Source organism: Gossypium hirsutum, chromosome D10 (genome assembly GCF_007990345.1).
Source record: "Gossypium hirsutum isolate 1008001.06 chromosome D10, Gossypium_hirsutum_v2.1, whole genome shotgun sequence".
Lineage (NCBI taxonomy): Eukaryota > Viridiplantae > Streptophyta > Magnoliopsida > Malvales > Malvaceae > Gossypium > Gossypium hirsutum.
The window spans coordinates 53,727,474-53,747,135 of NC_053446.1; positions in this window are offsets into that span (position 1 = coordinate 53,727,474).

Genomic DNA, 19,662 nt, shown 5'->3' on the forward strand with positions numbered 1-19,662 from the left:
CAGGGGTTAGATGTTATAGGTTAAGAGTTAGGGATTTAGGGTTTAGGGATTCAGGGATTGAGTTAGGATTTTGGGAGTTTAGATTAATTTTTTTAATTTATATTTTAAATATGTTCGTATATAATTGTAAAAGAGATAATAATAATTTTGTTTAGGGTTTTTGGTTTAGGGTATATGATTTATTTAAGATTTAAGGTCGGTTTAGGAGTTCATATTTTAAGGTTTAGGGAGTATGGGTTTAGGGATTATGGATTAGGGATTTTCGTTTAAGGGTTGGGATTTAAGGTTTAGGGGTTAAAGGGTTAGGGGTTTAGGGGTTAGACGCGTTAGGGGTTAAAAGTTAAGGATTTAGGGGTCGGGTTAGGGTTTTGGGTTTAGATTAATTATTTTTTTAATTTATATTTTAAATATGTTCTTATATAATTATAAAAGAGATAATAATAAATTTGTTTAGGGTTTTTAGTTTAGGGTATATGATTAATTTAAGATTTAAGGCCGGTTTAGGAGATCATATTTTAAGGTTTAGGGAGTATGGATTTAGGGATTATGGATTAGGGATTATGGTTTAAGGGTTGGGATTTAAGGTTTAAGGGTTAAACGTTAGGGTTTAAGAGTTAGGGATTTAAGGTTTAGGGATTCAGGGGTCGGGTTAAAGTTTTGAGTTTAGATTAATTATTATTTTGATTTATATTTTAAATATGTTCTTATATAATTGTAAAAGAGATAATAATAAATCAAATATATTGAAATTATGAGTATAGTTTAAATTGCTTAAGAGATATATAATAGATAGACTTTATATGTATTGAATGGTTAATTTAGGGTTTAAGGTTAAGGTTTACTTGAGATTTGTTAAATGATACAATTTTATACAATTAATTAATGCTTTTATATTTAAAAAAATTAATCTAAACCATTTGATATATTTAAATATTAGTTTAAGTAGAATTAATAAATAAGTTAAAAAAAGTAATAGATTGATATGAATATTTAGGTATAATTATTTATTTTGGAGAGGACCAAATTATAAGAAAAAAATATAAAAATAAAAATAATATGGATATATAAGTAATTATTTAATTTGGATAATTCTAACTTAATAATTAATTACAGCTATTTTATCATTTGTTTTCTTATTAAAATATACAATACTTAATTTTTTTATTTTATAAAAAATTAATTTATAAAAAATAAAATAAAAAATTTTTAGCGTAGCAAAACAGCGACATTTTATTCAAAAATTGAAATAATTTTTGCGACATTTCCAATAGCGCTTTTTTTATCTCAAAACACCCAAGTGTTTCTCTCTGCCACCACCGTCTTCATCATCATCTTCCCCTCTCTCCCTCTTGTTGCATATATCTCAGAAGAGGAAAAAGAAAAAAAGGTAAAGAGAAAAACAACGCAAATGGAAGAACCTCAAAACGAAAACGAAAAGTTGAATACTATCGCAGAGAAAGAGGAGGAGCCGGTTATATGACTAGGACCCGCCCCTCGAGCTTGACCGAAGCGCCCGCTCCAGTTTGAACAAACATATCTCGATTCCCTTCCTTCAGCTAACATGTAACTTTCTTCTTCTTCTTCTCATTTCTAATCATTTATTTATTGGAATTTTGTCGCTTTCTCATGGTTTCCATAGGGTTTAATGAAATTGTCTTCTTTGCTTTGGAGTTTAGGGTTTTGAATTCAAGCTTCAACCTTTTTTCATTTTGTTTTTCTAAGTGAAAAAAGAAGCAAGGGGCAACAGTAACCAACAAAATAAACCTTAATTTCTTTGTACTGAAGTTGCGAATAAAGAGCTCCAAGAGCTCATGATGTATGCCTCTTTTTTGTGTGTGTGATTTCTAGGTATGAGAAAAGCTATATGCATCGAGATGTAGTTACTTATTTTGCTGTATCATCCGCAGATTTTTTTCATCACTGGAAGTGTTGATGGTAAGCTTTATGATGTCAATATTTATAAAACAATATCTGAAAGTCCCAATATTTTATTGATAAAAGAAAGTGTCATTATCTAAAGTCTGCTTTAAGTGTATATATGCTTCTTTTCTCATTCGGGTTATTGGTTTAAATTTTATCAGTAATATTTAAGGCTTTAAAAAGCCCCTGTTTTCATGAGGATTATAATGAACTGAATTAAGAATATCTAATTCTGCTCTTATTTAATCAGAAGAAGAGAAGCAAAACGGATTCCAGTACTTGTTGCAAGTTTATCAGTAATTTTTGGGCTGGCTGTGGTTTTTATCTCTGGTTTCTTCATTTGGAGGAGGAGAAACAGTCGAGGTACACATCGGAGTGATCTTTCTGGCAAGTATTATAACCTCTTTTAATATTCTTATGCTGATCATATTCTGATTTTATTACAGACAAAGAAAATAGCCAAGAAGTTCAATTACTTGACTTGGTAAATGAGCACTCAAGGGAAACTGTGACGCAGACCCATATTTTTTATTTTGGCATTTCATGTAATTGTTGTACAAGTAAAGTAAAAAGTAGACAGAAGCAGTTTTCATTATTGACTTTATTGACTTTGATTTAATTATGCCCTTATTGACTTTGATGTTGAATTTCATTATTGCTGGCTCCTATTTTTTCAGGAGAAAAATAAGAACAAACCTTGGTTATTGGAGGATGAAACAGGTCAGGCTCAATATCAAGGTCAACTTGAAGGTTCACAGTCGGCAACTTATTACCTGCTTATGATGCAAGGAAAGGAATTTGTAGCTATTACTGCTGGTTCTTGGTATGAGTGACATTTATAATGTTTGTGTCTTGGTGTCTATTTATTTGTTATCATTCAAATTAACTATTGTGAGAGATAAGGGTGACACAGAAGGTCCCTAGCCCGTCTCTTTTTTTTGTAGCTTATTAAGTTTTGGGTAATAAGGATATTACTCTAGTTTCTGTTTGTAGCTTATTAAGTTTTGTTGAGATAAAACTCATTTCCATACATCATCAAGAAAATATACACAGGATATTTAATAAGCAATACATGAGAAGCAGTTATTAACTGCACATTAACTGACTAACAACTAACTTCCTTATTTTAACAACTTTCTCATTCCTAACATGGCCCATGCATGTTGACTGTCTTCGTTCCTGAATGAGACCTGTCTTACTTTTGTGCAACATTTCTTTCCACAGAAATTACCCTAAGTTTTCTTCTGAATTTGTCAAACAACTCTGCTGACAACGGCTTGGTCAAAACATCAGCCACTTGCTCTTGTCCAGAGACGTGACCTACTTGCAGCGAGCTATTCACCACTTTTTCCCTTACAAAAAATAGGTCTAACTCCACATGTTTGAATTTGGAATGCATGACTGGGTTGTTGGCGACAGCAATGGCAGCAGAACTATCACACCAAACCAATGTCTTGCTGTAAACCTCAATACCAAGTTCTATCAGCAATGATCGAATCCATTCTATTTCTACAGTGACATACGCAAGACTGCGATATTCGGCCTCTGCTGTGGATCTTGATACTACCTGTTGCTTCTTAGATCTCCAAGAGACTGGATTTCCACCAAAGAAAACACAAAACCCTGATGTTGACCATCGACCATCAATGTCAGACCCCCAACTGGCATCTGAATAACCTTCGAGAAGCAGTTTGGAGTTGCGAGTGAACTGTAATCCAAACTCTAATGTTCCTTGTAGTTACCGCATAATCCTTTTTACAACTTTAAAGTGTGTATCTAGAGGCTTGTGCATGTATTGACATACCCTGTTGACAGTGAAGGCAACGTCTGGTCTTGTTATGACCACATATTGGAGAGCTCCCACAACACTCCTGAATAGACTTTCATCTTCTATTGGATTACCTTCTTGAGCAGACAGCTTACATGTAGTGACCATCGGGGTAGGTGAGGGTTTAGACATTTCCATGGATGCTCGTCGAAGAAGCTCCAGAATATACTTCTTTTGGCTAAGAAATAAACCATTCGAAGTGTATGTTACTTCAATTCCAAGAAAATAGTTCAAGGGACCTAAATCTTTCAGAGAAAACTTATCATCAAAACTTTTTACAAACTCATCAATAGCCTGAGAGTTGGTGCCAGTGATTATTATATCATCAACTTAGACGAGGACATACAGGCTTTGAGACTCTTCTTGTGGAATGAAGAGTGAACTGTTGGCCTTAGATGCAACAAAATTTTCAGCCACTAAGAACTCTCGAAGCTTATAAAACCACGCACGAGGGGCCTGCTTCAAACCATAGAGGGCCTTCCGCAATCTGCAAACAAGTGGTCGACCATCAGCTGAGTATTGCTCAAAACCCGGTGGTTGAGCCATGTAAATCTCTTCATTCAGGTCCCCATTCAAGAACGTGTTGTTGACATCTACTTGTCGGAGAGGCCATCAGCGAGACACTGCGAGAGACAAGATCACCCTAATCGTTGTTGGCTTGATCACTGGACTGAAGGTTTCAAAAAAATCAACACCTGCTTCCTGTAAGTAACCTTTGACAACCAATCAGCCATTGTAATGAGCAATTGTCCCATCAGCATGTCGTTTAATCCTAAAAATCCATTTGTATCCCACTGCTCGACGCCCTGTAGGTAATGTTACAAGATCCCATGTTTTGTTTGCTAGCAAGGCTTGATACTCAGCCTGTGCAGCTGCAGTCTAGGCAGTGCTTTTGAAAGCTTCAACAATAGTGACTGGTTTCGTCTCCTCTTAAACAGTAGAGAACACTCTTGGCTTAAACATTCCATTCTTTGACCGAGTGCACATAGGGTGTCTATTAATAGGAGGAACGACCTGTGCAACAGGTGGAGACACTTGTGAGGATGGGTCTGGAGTACAGTGTGTAGGTGAATTGGTCGCACTGTCCAAACTGTTTGGTACCAAGCTGGAACTAGAGGATTGACGAGACCCTGAAGAGTGAACATGCATGGAGTCAGGAGGAGCTGGATAAGCACACCATGGTCTTGAAACTGACTGACCAGTCGAGCCAACTACTGGGATAGCATTTTGTTGGTGACAAAATCGGACACTAGTGTCTGTCTTTGATAAAGTGAACCCATTTTGAAAAGGGAACAGCATTTCGTTGAATACAACATGTCGTGAGATATAAACCCGGCCATCTGGAGCCTGACACCTGTACCCTTTCTGGTTAGAACTCAGTCCAAGAAAAACACATCGTTGAGACCAAAATTGGAGCTTATGTTGCTGGAAAGGGCGTAGATATGGAAAATAAGCGCTCCCAAATACCTTCAGCTGAGAATAATCTGGTCTAGCTTTAAAAAACTTTTCATAAGGGGTTTTGTGCGCCAAAACAGGAGATGGTAACGTGTTGAAAAGATGAACTGCTTGGGAGAAAGCAGACATTCAGTATTCCAGGGGCATTAAAACACGAGCTAGTAATGCTAGTCCCATATCAACTATATGACGGTGCTTGCGTTCAGCTACCCCGTTTTGTTCTGACGTGTGTGGGCATGTTAACCGATGTTGAATTCCTAAACGAGCAAAAGTGTTAGACAGCGACCTATATTCACACCCTCCATCTGTCTGCAACATTCTGATGGATGTGCCAAACTGTACTTGAACAATCTTGTGAAAGAGAAGAAAGCATTGAAACACTTCATTCTTTGATTTGAGAAAATATAACCAAGAAAACCGACTGTACATATCTACAAATGACACATAGTAAGTAAAGCCATTTGAAGGCACATGGGAAGGTCCCCAAACATCAGAAACAACTAATTCAAACGGGGCTGAATATACTGTTCGAGAAGCACTAAATGGCAGTTTGTAAGCCTTACTTATCTGACAAGATGAACATACAGAATGTAACTTGTTATGCTTGAATGGAACTTCGCAAGACTTCAAGACACGTGCAAGAACATTGGGACATGGATGTCCTAGTCTGTCATGCCACACTTCAACAGAACAGGTCGTCTGAACGTTGCTCACACTAGGAGACTCTAGTCTTTTGACAGAGGGGAGCAGCTATGAAGGGGAAGAAGAAACATCAAACCTGTACAAGCCATTATGCATGTGACCCTCCAGTAATATCATCCCTATCTATATGTCCTTCACAAAGTAGAGAAAAGGATGAAACTCAAAATAGACTGCATTATCTCTTGCAAATTGTCCTACAGAAATTAAATTTTTACAGACTGAGGGAACATGCAGTACATTCTTTAGATGCAACAACCAAGAACCAGCTACAAAGGTTGAAGAACCAATATTAGGAATGGATACTGACTCACCATTACCCATGGAGGCCTTGTTGGTACCTGTGTAAGTCGAGGTATTCTGAAGACCAGTCACACTCGAGGTGATATAATTGGTTGCACCAGAGTCGGGGTACCACATTTGACTAGGCACTTCAGAGTGACAATTCGATGAAGAAGATGGACACGCATGACAACTACTCTGGGAGAGACAACAGTTTGTAGGAGCATCATGGAATTGATGATAGTTAACAGCCACCGATGAACTCGAATCAGTACCAGAAAAATTTTCATCAAAACGATGATAACAGGTTTGCACCAAATGTCCAATTTTACCACACAATTGACATCGTGGTCTAGACCTAGACCACCCTCGACCTGAGCCACGAGCACGACCACGAGACCATCCACGGCCTGAACCTCTTTGTCCACGAGTGGAGTCACGACTGGAATCTGAGTTGGACTTCAAGTTTTCAAAAGTGCCTTGCTGTGTATTAGATACCAGATTGGCTTGCAAAGGTGCCTCAGATAACTGACTTAACTAATGTTCTTCGCAGTCGAGGAGCATTTCGGTGATGAGATCAAGACTCAAGGACGTAGCTGTAGCAAGAACCCGAATGGATTCAAATTCAACAGGAAGACTGGCCAGGATAACACTGACTTGTTCTTGTTCAGAAACTGGACTCCCAGCAGTAGTCAGATTATCACTTAGAGTTTTAACCTTGGAAAGATATTCTTTAACTGAAAGACCCACTTTCTTGATCGAATAAAGAGTATGCCTCATACTAGATAGCCTGACGTTGGACTTAGCACCAAATCGTCTGTCAATGGTAGTCCAAATATCGAAACTAGTTTTAGCTTTAGTTAAATGGATCAAAATATCATCATAAACCGTGGATAAAAGCCATGCTGCCAAAAACTTATCTTGTTTGTGATGAATGAGAAACGCTGGATTCACCACAAGCTAGCCATCAGAACCCGAAACCAATGCAGGTGGAGAAATTGTAGTGCCTAGCACAAACCCTTCCAAGCCATATCCTTCAAGAATCAATAGCAATTTATGTTTCCAGAGCAAGAAGTTCTGAGTGCTGAGTTTGATTGTGCCATGCTTGGTAAAATATTGAACGGTTGTCAAACTGGAACCTCCAGAATCAGGTGAATGAATCGCAGCACCAGAGTTACTGGAGTGAGGAGGCGTATCATCTACTGGAACACCATCTGTAGCCATGCGCACAGCTCACTGAGAGAAAAAAAATTATGCCAGAAACACTATGGCTCTTGATACCATGTTGAGATAAAACTCATTTCCATACATCATCAAGAAAATATACACAGGGTATTTAATAAGCAATACATGAAAAGCAGTTATTAACTGCACATTAACTGACTAACAACTAACTTCCTTATTTTAACAACTTTCTCATTCCTAAGAAGTTTTACTTCTCTTTCTAAACTTGCATTCTTTTGTGATCGCTCTGCTCCTTCAGTTTTACTAAGAATGATGATTTATTTTTTGCTTCCAGGTGATTTACCATGTCAAGCACGGTATATTTTTTTTATGGAAGCCTCTTTGAATGGAAGTATGAATTTGACTTTTGGGTTTGTCCCATTACAAATCAAGGAAAAGTACCAACAACAGTTGCAGATGCAGTAGTTCCAACTGATGCGTCAAGCTTAAATGCAACGCAGGGATCCTAATCATCCTTCTTTAGGTGGTCATGTAAATGCAACTGGCTCTGATGGAATACTAGGGTAGTCAAATGCAAGTGCATTGGTAGCAAAAATGTATGAAGAGCGCATGAAACACCCAAATGCAATGAATTCAGAGACATCCTAGCCACTTCTTGATGCTAGGATGGCCCTCTTAAAATCAGCTACAAATCATCCTGGGTAAATATACTTGTACATTTTAGGTAAGGTATTTTGTCTGTTGCGTTTAACATTTTTCTGGTTAATGACAAATCAAAATTGTCTCTGATGCTGTCAGTTTGTTCAAGGAAATCAAGGAAGTGTAACTGCAGCATTGCAACAAATTCAGGCATTGATTCTACTAACTTTTTTTGCTAGTTGGAAAAAGTTCTTTCTGTATTTGCTGCAACATTTTGCAATCAATCTCTTTTTGTTTTCTTGAAATAATATATATATATCCTTGCAGGACATTAAAGGTGATGTGAATTTGGGCGGTCCACAGAGAGCCACGCCCATGGATCCTTCCTCAATTTATGGACAGGGAATCATGCAGTCAAAACCTGGAATAGGAAATACAGGTACTCTTTGTAACTACTAGTGTTATATTCACTTTGCACCATTCACCTTGCTACATACTAATGAGTTTTATTTCCATAACCTAACTTCTAATTATCTTGTCATGGATTTATTGATTTACTATAACATTATGTCATTTCCATTCAGCCTCCACAAAAATTTTTATATTTGGTTTCATCACAGTCCATCTTATCTTTCCTACCTTATTCAACTCACATGCTTCTAAATTTGGCCAATATGATCCCAAAAATTTCAAAAGGAAAGCAAGTAGGTTAGGTGTTTGCTTGTGGGCTACTGCAAAATATGCTTAGTGCGCTACAACTTAAGATAATTGGGTGATTCTTTAGTTTGGCACTGTCATTTGCTAAATCTAGCTACTCTAAAAAAATACTGCATGAAGTTGTTGTTTCTATTTTGTCTGGTTCATTTCTCTTTTGAAATGAAGGCACCATATATAATAACTTTTGGTTCTGTAGTTTATTAAACCGAGGCATTCTTGTATATATTCTTATACTTCCATGCTTACTTTTCTTCTTTAAGGTTTGAACCCTGGAGTTGGTAGCCTTCCGTTGAAGGGTTGGCCATTAACCATAAGCTTTAAACTAGACTTGTGTCCTTAATTTTTATTTTCCATATCTGGGTTATTGTCCTTAACCGACTCTAGGTGATAAAAAATAAAACAATGGAAGAGGAGGAAATGTTTAACGTGTATGCCCATTTATGATTTTCTTAGTTTGGTTTGAAAATAAGGAATTTGGTTGGAAAATCATAAAGTTGATTTATTTCTTTATATGCATTTATATATATTAATAGGAATTCATTATATCCATATAAAATTATTTATTTATTTATTTTTACATTATTAATATTTTAACTGTTAAAAGATAGAAAATTATATTAAAATGTTCATCTCATTTGATTTCATATTGGGCACAAAAATTGGATTAGTCTTAATCCCTTTGAAATAGGAACACTAGGAGAGTTGACCGAGTTTCTGGTTAAAGGCCGAACTTGGTTGGTTGTGTTTTTGCCCTTTTTTCCTTGGTGAAATTGAATTAAAGGACTTTCCAAGTAAGGCGCAAAGAAAAGTATTATGCAAATTGCAACCAATACTTTGGTTTTCTGCCAATTGTTAGGTTTGTCTACATTATTCATCTTTTAAACTCGCTGTTCTAATATTTAGATTAAAAAAATTCATATTTTGATAACTTTTGTTTTTTAATTTTCAAAAACTCACTCAAGTAACCATACATTTGGCAAAAATTGCATTTAAGTTTTACAGTTTGTTTGCCTGGCGTATTATCTAAAAAAAAAGTAATCTAACCCTACCTTTCTTTTAAAATAATAAATTAAGTTTTGAAGTGACTTATTAACCTAAACATTTCTTTTAAAATGGAATATTTTATTTTATGGAGCATCAACTGAACTATTCTATTTTTTGGTTAAGTGTTCAACTGAACTACTGATATCAGTAGTAGTAGTAGTAGTAGTAGTAGTATATTCATTTGCCTCAGGTGAAATTATATATATTTTTTTAGTTTATGTGTCATGTGATGATTGTGTTTTAAAATTTAACTTGTTTTAGTTCCTTACATTCTTATAGGATTCACATTCAAGGAGCAAGAAACATCTCAGCAACTCATTGGGATCGAGCAGTCAGAATTCAGAATCAAGTGACACACGAGCTAGATTTGGAGCTTAGACTGTCACTATAATCAGTAATTTTTTTTGCTACTTTAAATGCATGCTCATGGAACTACATTTTATGCTTTCCTAGAATTGTAAGTTCAAATAAGGTGTTGATCTGCAATTCATACATACAACTTGAGCAAGTTGTTATGAACTAGTTTGAATTTTTTTTTTAAATTTCAAAGGAATCTTATGTGATCAAAGGCAATTTGACTTGCTGCATGAGATATAGTGAAAAACATTGATCTTCTTGTTCATGAATTTCCATTTTAATACGTCTTCAAATTAAATTATATGGTTTCATCCAGGAAGGGTTGTTTATTGAGGAAAAATGTATATGTAATCAAACACAATATTGTATGTTTTATTACCTTGCATATGTATTATTTATTTTAGTTTTGATTCTAAATTTTTATTTTTACTTAAGAGTTCTAACTAAATTCATTATTTTTTATATTTAGTTTTAAAGTTAAAAATTTTCGTTGAAAATTCAATTTAAATAATTTTTTTTATTTATCCTTAAAACATAATATAATATTTATCATAAAAATAAATTTTATTTGAATTTTTTTTAAAGATATGTTTTTAGCGGCGTTTGTGTGAAAAGCGCAGCTAAAGGTTTGTTCTATAGCGGCGTTTGTAAGAAAAAGAGTCGCTAAAGATCTGTTCTATAGCGGCATTTGTGAGAAAAGCGCCGCTAAAAGTGATGATCTATAGCGGCGTTTGTGGGAAAAGCGCCGCTAAAAGTCATGACCTATAGTGGCGTTTATGGGAAAGCGCCGCTAAAAGTCATGATTTATAGCGACGTTTGTGGATAAGCGCCACTAAAAGTCATGATCTTTAGCGGCGATTGTGAGAAAAGCGCCGCTAAAAGTCATGACCTTTAGCTGTGTTTGTGGAAAAATCGCCGCTAAAGGTCATGACTTTTAGCGGCATTTATTTCTAAAAACTCTGCAAAAATTAGCGATGTTGTCAACAGCGACATTTTGTTGTGGCACTTCCACCAAACTTCCACAAAACTTTTTAGGCTAAAGGCGTAAAAAACACTGCTAAAAGCCTGTTTTGGTGTAGTGCGGTGACTCCATTTTTTTCGTTTTCTAAAATAAAAGTCAATTTTCGAAAAGGTTTTGACATATATGTTACGTAGCTTACCTTTTAGACCTTTTTGAAGAAGGTTTTGTTACTAATTTCTGTGTATTCTAAAATAAAAGTCGATTTTCGAAAAGGATTCGACAGCTTGGCAACTCCACTGGGATAAAACAAGAGAGTCAAGCCGTAAGTTGATTACTGTTTGGTCTTTTTGTCAAAAGTTGATAATTTGGTTTAAATTAATGATCCATTCATTACATTTCGTCCTTCATGTTTTGTCTTTGTTACCTCAGATTACATAGTGATCTAGTATATCTGTTTTATTGGTTCAAAAGTTTCTCTTTGTATGTTTTCATGTATATTGCATTGCACAATTGTTCCATTTTGCCCTTCTTAAGTGGGAGCAAGAAGTTATTCCTTCGTGAGGTCTTCACCTCCGTATAGGATAGTGGATCACTTTCGGGATACATCCGTACCTATGTCTTCGTGAGATCTTAATCTCTGTATAACTATATGGAAATGTATTCCCCTGAACTAAACTCGGTCCGTGTGAACCTATAATGGGTGAGGATTGAGTAACCTGCTAGTTCAGGTACCCTTATTTTAGAACCGAACTGCATATAATGAGCCCTAAGAACCTACCCTAGGTAGAATCATATCAAACCTCTAGTAGTCACCCGAATAGATGTTATATTTATTGTTTTTTGCTTTGTATGAAATGTATTGACTTGTTTCGTTTTGCTTTAGCTGTGATTGCATTGTATTTTTATCATAGAAAAAGGTGTTGATTTGTGTTCAGTTGCTATATAGAGAGTTTGTCATGGAAAAGGGATTTCTTGATAAAGTGGAAGACAATGCGACCGTACGAATATGGTCTGAAAAGACACAACAAGAGAAAAACGACAGCCTGACGAAAGGATATATGTCAGAACTATAGGATTTCACTCGCATCAGTGTAACTCAAAATAATCTCCAAGAGTTGAAAGAGATATGGGATCAATGGGATGACAAAACCAAGCAGTTATTCTACTATAACTATGATGATTTGCCTTACTTACTCGATGTCAAAGTGGATAAGCAATTATTCCGATCTCTTGCCCAGTATTGGAATCCTGCCTATAGCCGCTTCACTTTTGGAAAGTTAGACTTAGTGCCCACCGTAGAAAAGTACACAACTCTGCTCCATTACTCGAGGATCCAAGTCGACAATGATTATTCTAGAGCCTCCAATGTCTCCACTTTCTTAAAGAGGCTAATGAGCATAACTGGGATAAGCGAGCAATGGGTCGCGGCCCGGATTAAATAAAAGGGAGATAGTAAATGCATCCCTTGGAAAATTTTGCAGAATTTGATCTTTGGCACATCTGGATACGAAGTAAAGGGTCGACATTTTTGCCTTGAGTATTTAGGGTTGGTGATGCACTAGGGCACATAGATGATGCAATTTCAGATCTATTCGACCGAATTGACAAAAGGGTCACGCCCATCCCAGCAATTTCGACTGAAACTTTTAGATCTCTGAGTGCATGCCAGAGAGCGGATGAAGGAAGATTTATCGGGTTTGCACAACTCTTGCTAACTTGGTTTCATAACCACTTTTGAAAGGTAGAAAAAGTCTCTTATCGAGTGTTCTCCGAGAACTACTCTCCGTTGAAAGAATTTGTAGCTATCCCAAGATGAGACAACATTTCTAAAAAAAGTGGATGGCAACTCTTCAGAGTCTCTAAGACGAAGACGTCAAATGGAGGGCCCATTGGATGATCCTTGATGAAATTTTGTACCGATGTAAAGACTTTGACTGGGTCCCTCTAATCGGGATATGGGGAGCTATTGGATATGCCCCTCTACTTGTATTGAGATAGTATAGGTCGAGGCAGTTTATACCGGCAATGCAAGGGTTGGCTCAATGGGAGTTTGCGTACAAATGTGACAATTACAAAAAGAAGGTTCGTGAAATATCGAACGCTTGGAACCAAACTCACAAAATGAATATATTTTTTGAAAATCCCATGACCCCAGCATATGATTGGTGGTAGGGTAAAAGAGTCCATGGCTATATCCCTTCGGTAAGCCAAGAAAGTACCCGGCCGATAAAAGGACACTTGCAAGTGATTCCGGATGAGTTAGAGATCGTAAAGCAAGACTTCGAAAAAAAAAGTTCGGAGCTGGAGAAGAGGATAGAAAAGTTGAAAGAGGAAAAGATTCAGCTAGGATTAGACGTCGACGTCCAGAAGTTAGAAGTCGAAAAAATGAGGAAAGGAAAAAATAAGGCTGAAGAAGACTTGAATAGTTTAAAAAGAGATTATAAGAAACTGCGTCTGTCAATAAGGACTGTTGGGTTGGGTAAAACATCAGAACAATGATGGCTAGAAATCCAAGAAGAAAATATTAGAGTTGATCGATGGGAAAATAAATTTTAAGATGCTCGAGTCCGAGAAGATGCTCTAAAAAGGAATTTGCTAGAAAGCCAAAATGAAAAAGTTGGGTTGAGAGCTCGTGTAGCAGAATTAGAAAGGTCAATGTATCAATATGGTAGTCGGAACTTCGTGATTAAGTTGAAAGTAAACCTGAATAAGATTGAAGAGTTGAAGGGAAAGATAGAAGAGCTCGAGGCCGCAATACAAAATTGTAAACTTCGAGTTGAGCTTCTTAAAATGAATAACGAACATTGGAAAGAGCAACTCCAACGCTCTCAATGTCAGATCAGAGATAGAGATCACATCATGGGCAAAGCTTTGACTCAAGTACGAGAAGTAGCCGAACATTTGTAAACCCTAGCGGTTCAAGCCGACATGCTAAGCTTGAGATACGAGTTAGAATCAGATAGGGGTCGAGAATTGGTTTGGCTTCTTAGGAAAGTCAAGGCTTTGAGTGTTAGGGCAAGGTCGTATATGTAAAATATATCTATTTTATGTAAAGAGGTTTATCTTTTAGTAAAGTTGTTCTAATTGAATTAAATTAGAATCAATGCCTCTTTTTGCATTCATTTTTCATTCATCAACATTACATTTCATCATATAAATTAAATTTCATAAAAAAAGACCTAATTAATTAAAATTATGACAGTTACCCTAAAAACCAACAAGAATCTTCCAACTGAATATTGTTACGGTACTCATGGCAAAACCAAAGCCATGGATCAAAGGTTAGAGAGATTAGAACAAATTCAGAAAAACATGCAAGATCAGTTGCAAGCACGGCTACAGGACCAATTAGCTAAGGTATAGTAAGACATGAGGGATCAAATACAAGAGTCCTAACGGAGCATGGCCAGTTGACCTAGTTGCTGGCCGGAGGGATTGAAAAGGGGAAAAGTAATGTTATTAACTCTAGGGATGATAATGAAGACCCTATATACCCCTAGGTTTTACCCCAGTGAATGTCCAAGCCCAACCAAATACATATCCACGAAAGGTTTCCGTTACCATAAGACCACAACAATATCAAGTCGGCACCTCAACACTGGTGAATTGCCCAACGGGTTCAGGTTTCAATCCTGGAGATAATTTGACCAACCTCATCGTTTTAGATTTGGGTGATATGGCAGAAATGGATAGAACAAGAGTAGAATTACCAAAACAGCTAGAAGATCGGTGCAAGTGGTTGAAGGAGAAATTCAGAGCCATAGAGAATGCTAATTACCTTTGCAGGTTCAATGCTAAGGAATTGAGTTTAGTCCTAGATCTAATACTCCTACCAAAATTCAAAACTCCATAATTTAAAAAATACAATGGGACTAGTTGTCCTAAAGCCCATATCACAATATTCTGCAGAAGAATGACGGGGTACGTCAATAACGACCAATTGTTAATCCATTGCTTCCAGAATAATTTGATTGAGTTAGCTGCTAAATGGTACAATCAGCTAAGCTGTGCAAAATCAACTCATGGAAAGACTTGGCACATGCTTTCATAAAATAATACATCCATGTGACCAACATGATACCCGATAGAATTACGCTACAAAACATGAAAAAAAAAACAAAGTGAAAGCTTTAGGCAATATGCTCAAAGATGGAGAGAGGTGGCAACACAAGTTCAACCACCTCTTTTGGAGAATGAGACAACTATGATTTTCATAAACACTCTAAAAGCCTCGTTCATTAACCATATGCTCAGAAGTGCTACCAAGAGCTTCTCAGATATAGTAATGTCCAAAGAAATTATTGAGAATGCAGTAAGGAATGGGAAAATAGACGTGGGAGAAAATGCTAAAACGACTGCCCCGAGAAAGAAATAAAATCAAGTAAACACCGCAAGTTTGTATAATAAGAGCTATTCAAATCTGGTCACTGTAAGCCAACCGAGGACCATGACAACTAGCCATTAAGGTCATTCCAAGTAAGAATCTAACTCAAGGCCAAACACGAAAAAACTCCAATTTACACCCATCCTAATTACATATAGAGAGTTATATCAGAATTTGTTCGACGCGCACGTGGTATCCCCATTTTACTTAACCCATGCAACCTTCGTTCCCTAAATGGTATGATACGAATGCTCAATGCGAGTATCACGCAGGAATAACGAGACACTCAATTGAGAACTGCACTGCATTCAAAAAGTTGATTGAGAGGTTCATAAAGATGGAGATTGTAAGGTTTGATGATCCCTCGAGACCTAATGTAGTAGGAAACCCGTTACCCAGTCATTCTGACTAAGGGGTAAACGTGATAATTGAGAGTAGAGGAAATAGGACTAAAATCGAGGTGGCAAAAGTGAAATCCCCACTAAAATGGGTTTGGCAAAAAGTGATAGACATGAGATTAATCATTTAAGATTCAGATGAGGTACCTAAAGGAGTAAGGAGCTACTGTAAGTTCCACACTGAAGAAGGTCATGAAATCTAGGAGTGCGCTGAGTTCAGAGCTCTAGTGCAAAGTCTGATGGATAATAAAGAATTGAAATTCTAAGAAGATGTCAAAGGCTTATAAGGAGGAGATGTTTGCGCCTCAGATCAATGATCAATAGAGAATATCTACAAGGTAAACCACCCAGTGGTGATTATTTCACGACCGAGAAATAATGAAGCAGGAATACGAGCTACGCCAAGAGTCATAATTCAGAAACTCATAGCTTTTTCCTACAAGGATAGCAAATGGTTCCATCGAATTGTGATTATAACGTGATGATCCTAAGAGAAGAGAACTCGGTTGGCACTTCAGAAGAGGGCCAGGATATTGGTTTCTTCATGCGCAGTGGGAGACGTTATGACCCTGTAAGTGCGAAAACCAAGCCCATTAAGGAAAAAACCCTAGCAGTTGAGCATAAGAAAGAAAAAATAACTAGACGTGAATCACCTGTTAATGAGTCGGTAACTAAGAACGAGGCTAAAGAATTCTTGAAGTTCTTGAAGCATAGTAGGTATAGTGTTGTAGAACAGCTATACAAACAACTAACTCGCATATTAGTACTAGCTTTGCTTTTAAACTTAGAGACACATCGTAACGCGTTGATGAAGGTGTTAAATGAAACTTATGTCACTGATAATATCTCTGTAAACAAGCTAGACTGTTTGGTTAACAATCTGAGTACCGACAATTTCATCTTTTTCAATGATGATGAAATACCTCCAGGGGGCATTGGATCCACGAAGGCTCTACACATCACTACCCATTTCAAAGGATATACATTTCCAAAAATGTTAATCAATAATGCATCTACACTGAACATCTTGCCTCTATCCACATAGAATAAATTACTAGTTGATAGCTCTCACATGAAGACATTCCAAAATATAGTGAGAGCATTTGATAGTACAAAAATGAGGGTGTTGGGGAGAATTGAAATACCTCTATTAATTGGTCCGAACACATATGAGGTAGATTTTTTTATAATGGATATCAAACCCTCTTATAACTGCTTGTTAGGCAGGCTTTGGATTTATTTGGCTGGGGCAATACCGTCATCATTGAACCAAAAACTGAAATTGGTAACAGAGGGTTGACTGGTAACAATAAACACTGAAAAGGATATCATTGCATCCGTAACTAGTGATGCACCATACATAGGAGTGGATAAAGAGGCAATAGAATGTTTCTTTCGATCACTAGAATTTGTTAATGTAACTTTCATTGTTGAAGGAAACAAGATTCCAATGCCAAAAATATCTAGAACCACGAAGATGGGTCTGCAGTTGACGGTTGGAAAAAGAGCCTTACCTGGAAGAAGACTTAGAAAATACCTTCAAGGAAGAGTCGAGGCACCAATGCTGATGGACAAACAATACTGCTTTGGCTTAGGGTACAAGCCAGATGCGAGATAAAAGAAGAATGAGGTAGAAAAGAAGTAAGAAAGAAGAAGAGCACGACTAAGTGGGTGAGAGGTCAAATCAGAACCACTGATCTTTCTCCATATATTTAAAATGTTCATGTCAGGAGAAACCATTTATCTTGAATAAAAAAATGTCAAAAAAAGAAACTGTGGAAGGAATGTTGGAAAACTTGAGCTTCAATGCGACATATGAATAAGGACTTCGGGAAGAAAACCTATTAGGCATTCATCCTTATATCCTCAGAAGTGTTCTGAACAATTGGACTGCAGAAGAGATCTCTGTAATTTTTAGAACTAGTTCAGAGTAATATTCAAAACACACTTATTACTCTAAGCCTAGGACCAATAGGAATTCTTTTGTAAAAAAAACATATGTCCATTATTTTTATTTCAATAAAATGCATCTTTGTGTCTCATTTTGGCAAATATTCTTTTATTTTCCATTTTATTCATACTCATACCACACAGATAATTATTCTTAGATTCATTTTTTCTTTAGGTCTTCCTTTATTCCTATAACAGGCCTCCAGATATCAATGATACGAGTGACCCTGCTGCTGACTCAGAGTCTCCTTTTGAGTAGGACATGTGTCTAGAAGAACCTCAAGACTTTGAAGATGATCGAGATTGCAACCTATCTCCTGATTTGTTAAGGATGATAGAATAAGATGAGAAACAAATCCTACCTTACAAAGAGTCAGTAGAAATTGTGAGCTTATGAGATAAACAAGAAAATAAAGAGGTGAATATCGGAGCTTGTATCATTACAGAGACAAAGCGAGACCTCATTGAGTTACTCCAAGAATTCAAAGATGTCTTTGCATGGTTGTATAAAGACATTTCTGGTCTAAGTACTGATATCGTGGTGCACCGGCTCCCCATAAAGGAAGAATGCAAGTCGGTTCAACAGAAACTTTAAAGGACGAGGCCCGATGTCCTGTTAAAAATAAAAGAAGAGGTTAAAAAATAATTCGACGCTGGTTTCCTACAAGTGGTTAAATACTCAGAGTGGGTAGTCAATATAGTCTCCGTCCCTAAAAAAGATAGGAAAGTACGAATGTGTGTAGACTGCAGGAATTTAAACAAAGCTAGCCCGAAGGATAATTTCTCGTTACCTTACATTGATACCTTAGTGGACAACACGATAGGTTATTTACTATTCTCTTTTATAGATAACTTCTCCTGATACAACCAGACAAATATGCATCCTAAAGACATGGAAAAGACCACATTCGTAACCATGTGTGCAACATTTTGCTATAAAGTGATGTCATTCAGACTGAAAAATACGGGAGTGACGTATCAAAGAGCCATGGTAACTTTGCTTCATGATATGATGTACAAAGAAATCGAGGTTTATATCGATAATATGATCGCAAAATCCCTAACAAAAAAGGAACATGTACAAGTCTTGAGGAAACTATTTTTGAGGTTGAGAAAATTCTAGCTAAAGCTCAATCCAGCAAAATGTACCTTCAGGGCTAGGTCAGAAAAATTGCTAGGTTTTGTAGTTAGCAAAATAGGATCAAGATTGACCCGGATAAAGTCAAGGCTATACAGGAGTTGCCTCTGTCGCACACTCAAAAGAAGGTCCGGGGTTTTTTAGGGAGATTAAATTACATCGCCCAGTTCATTTCATAACTAACCGAAAAATGCGACCCCATATTCCGTCTCCTTAAGAAACATAATCCAGGTGTATGAGATGAGAAATGCCAGAAGACTTTCGACAAGGTCAAACATTACTTATTTAATGCCCTAGTGCTGATACCAGCTAGCCCAAATAAGCCACTGATATTGTACTTGGCAATATTTAGGAATTCTATGGGATGCGTGTTTGGCCAACATGATGAGGCAGGGAGAAAAGAAATAGCAATATATTACCTCAGTAAGAAGTTTACTAAATGTGAGACAAGATACATGCCAATTGAGAGGTTGTGTTGCGCCTTAATCTGGACAACTCGGAGACTGAGACAGTACATGTTGTACCATACAACTTGGCTAATCTCAAAAATTGACCCTCTAAAGTACATGATGAAGTCGAATGCTTTGAATGGAAGAATGGCCCGATGGCAGATTCTACTTTTCAAATTTGACATAATATGTGTGAATCAGAAGGCAATAAAAGGGAGTGCAATTACAAGCCTTTGAATTTCGATTTTCCAAACGA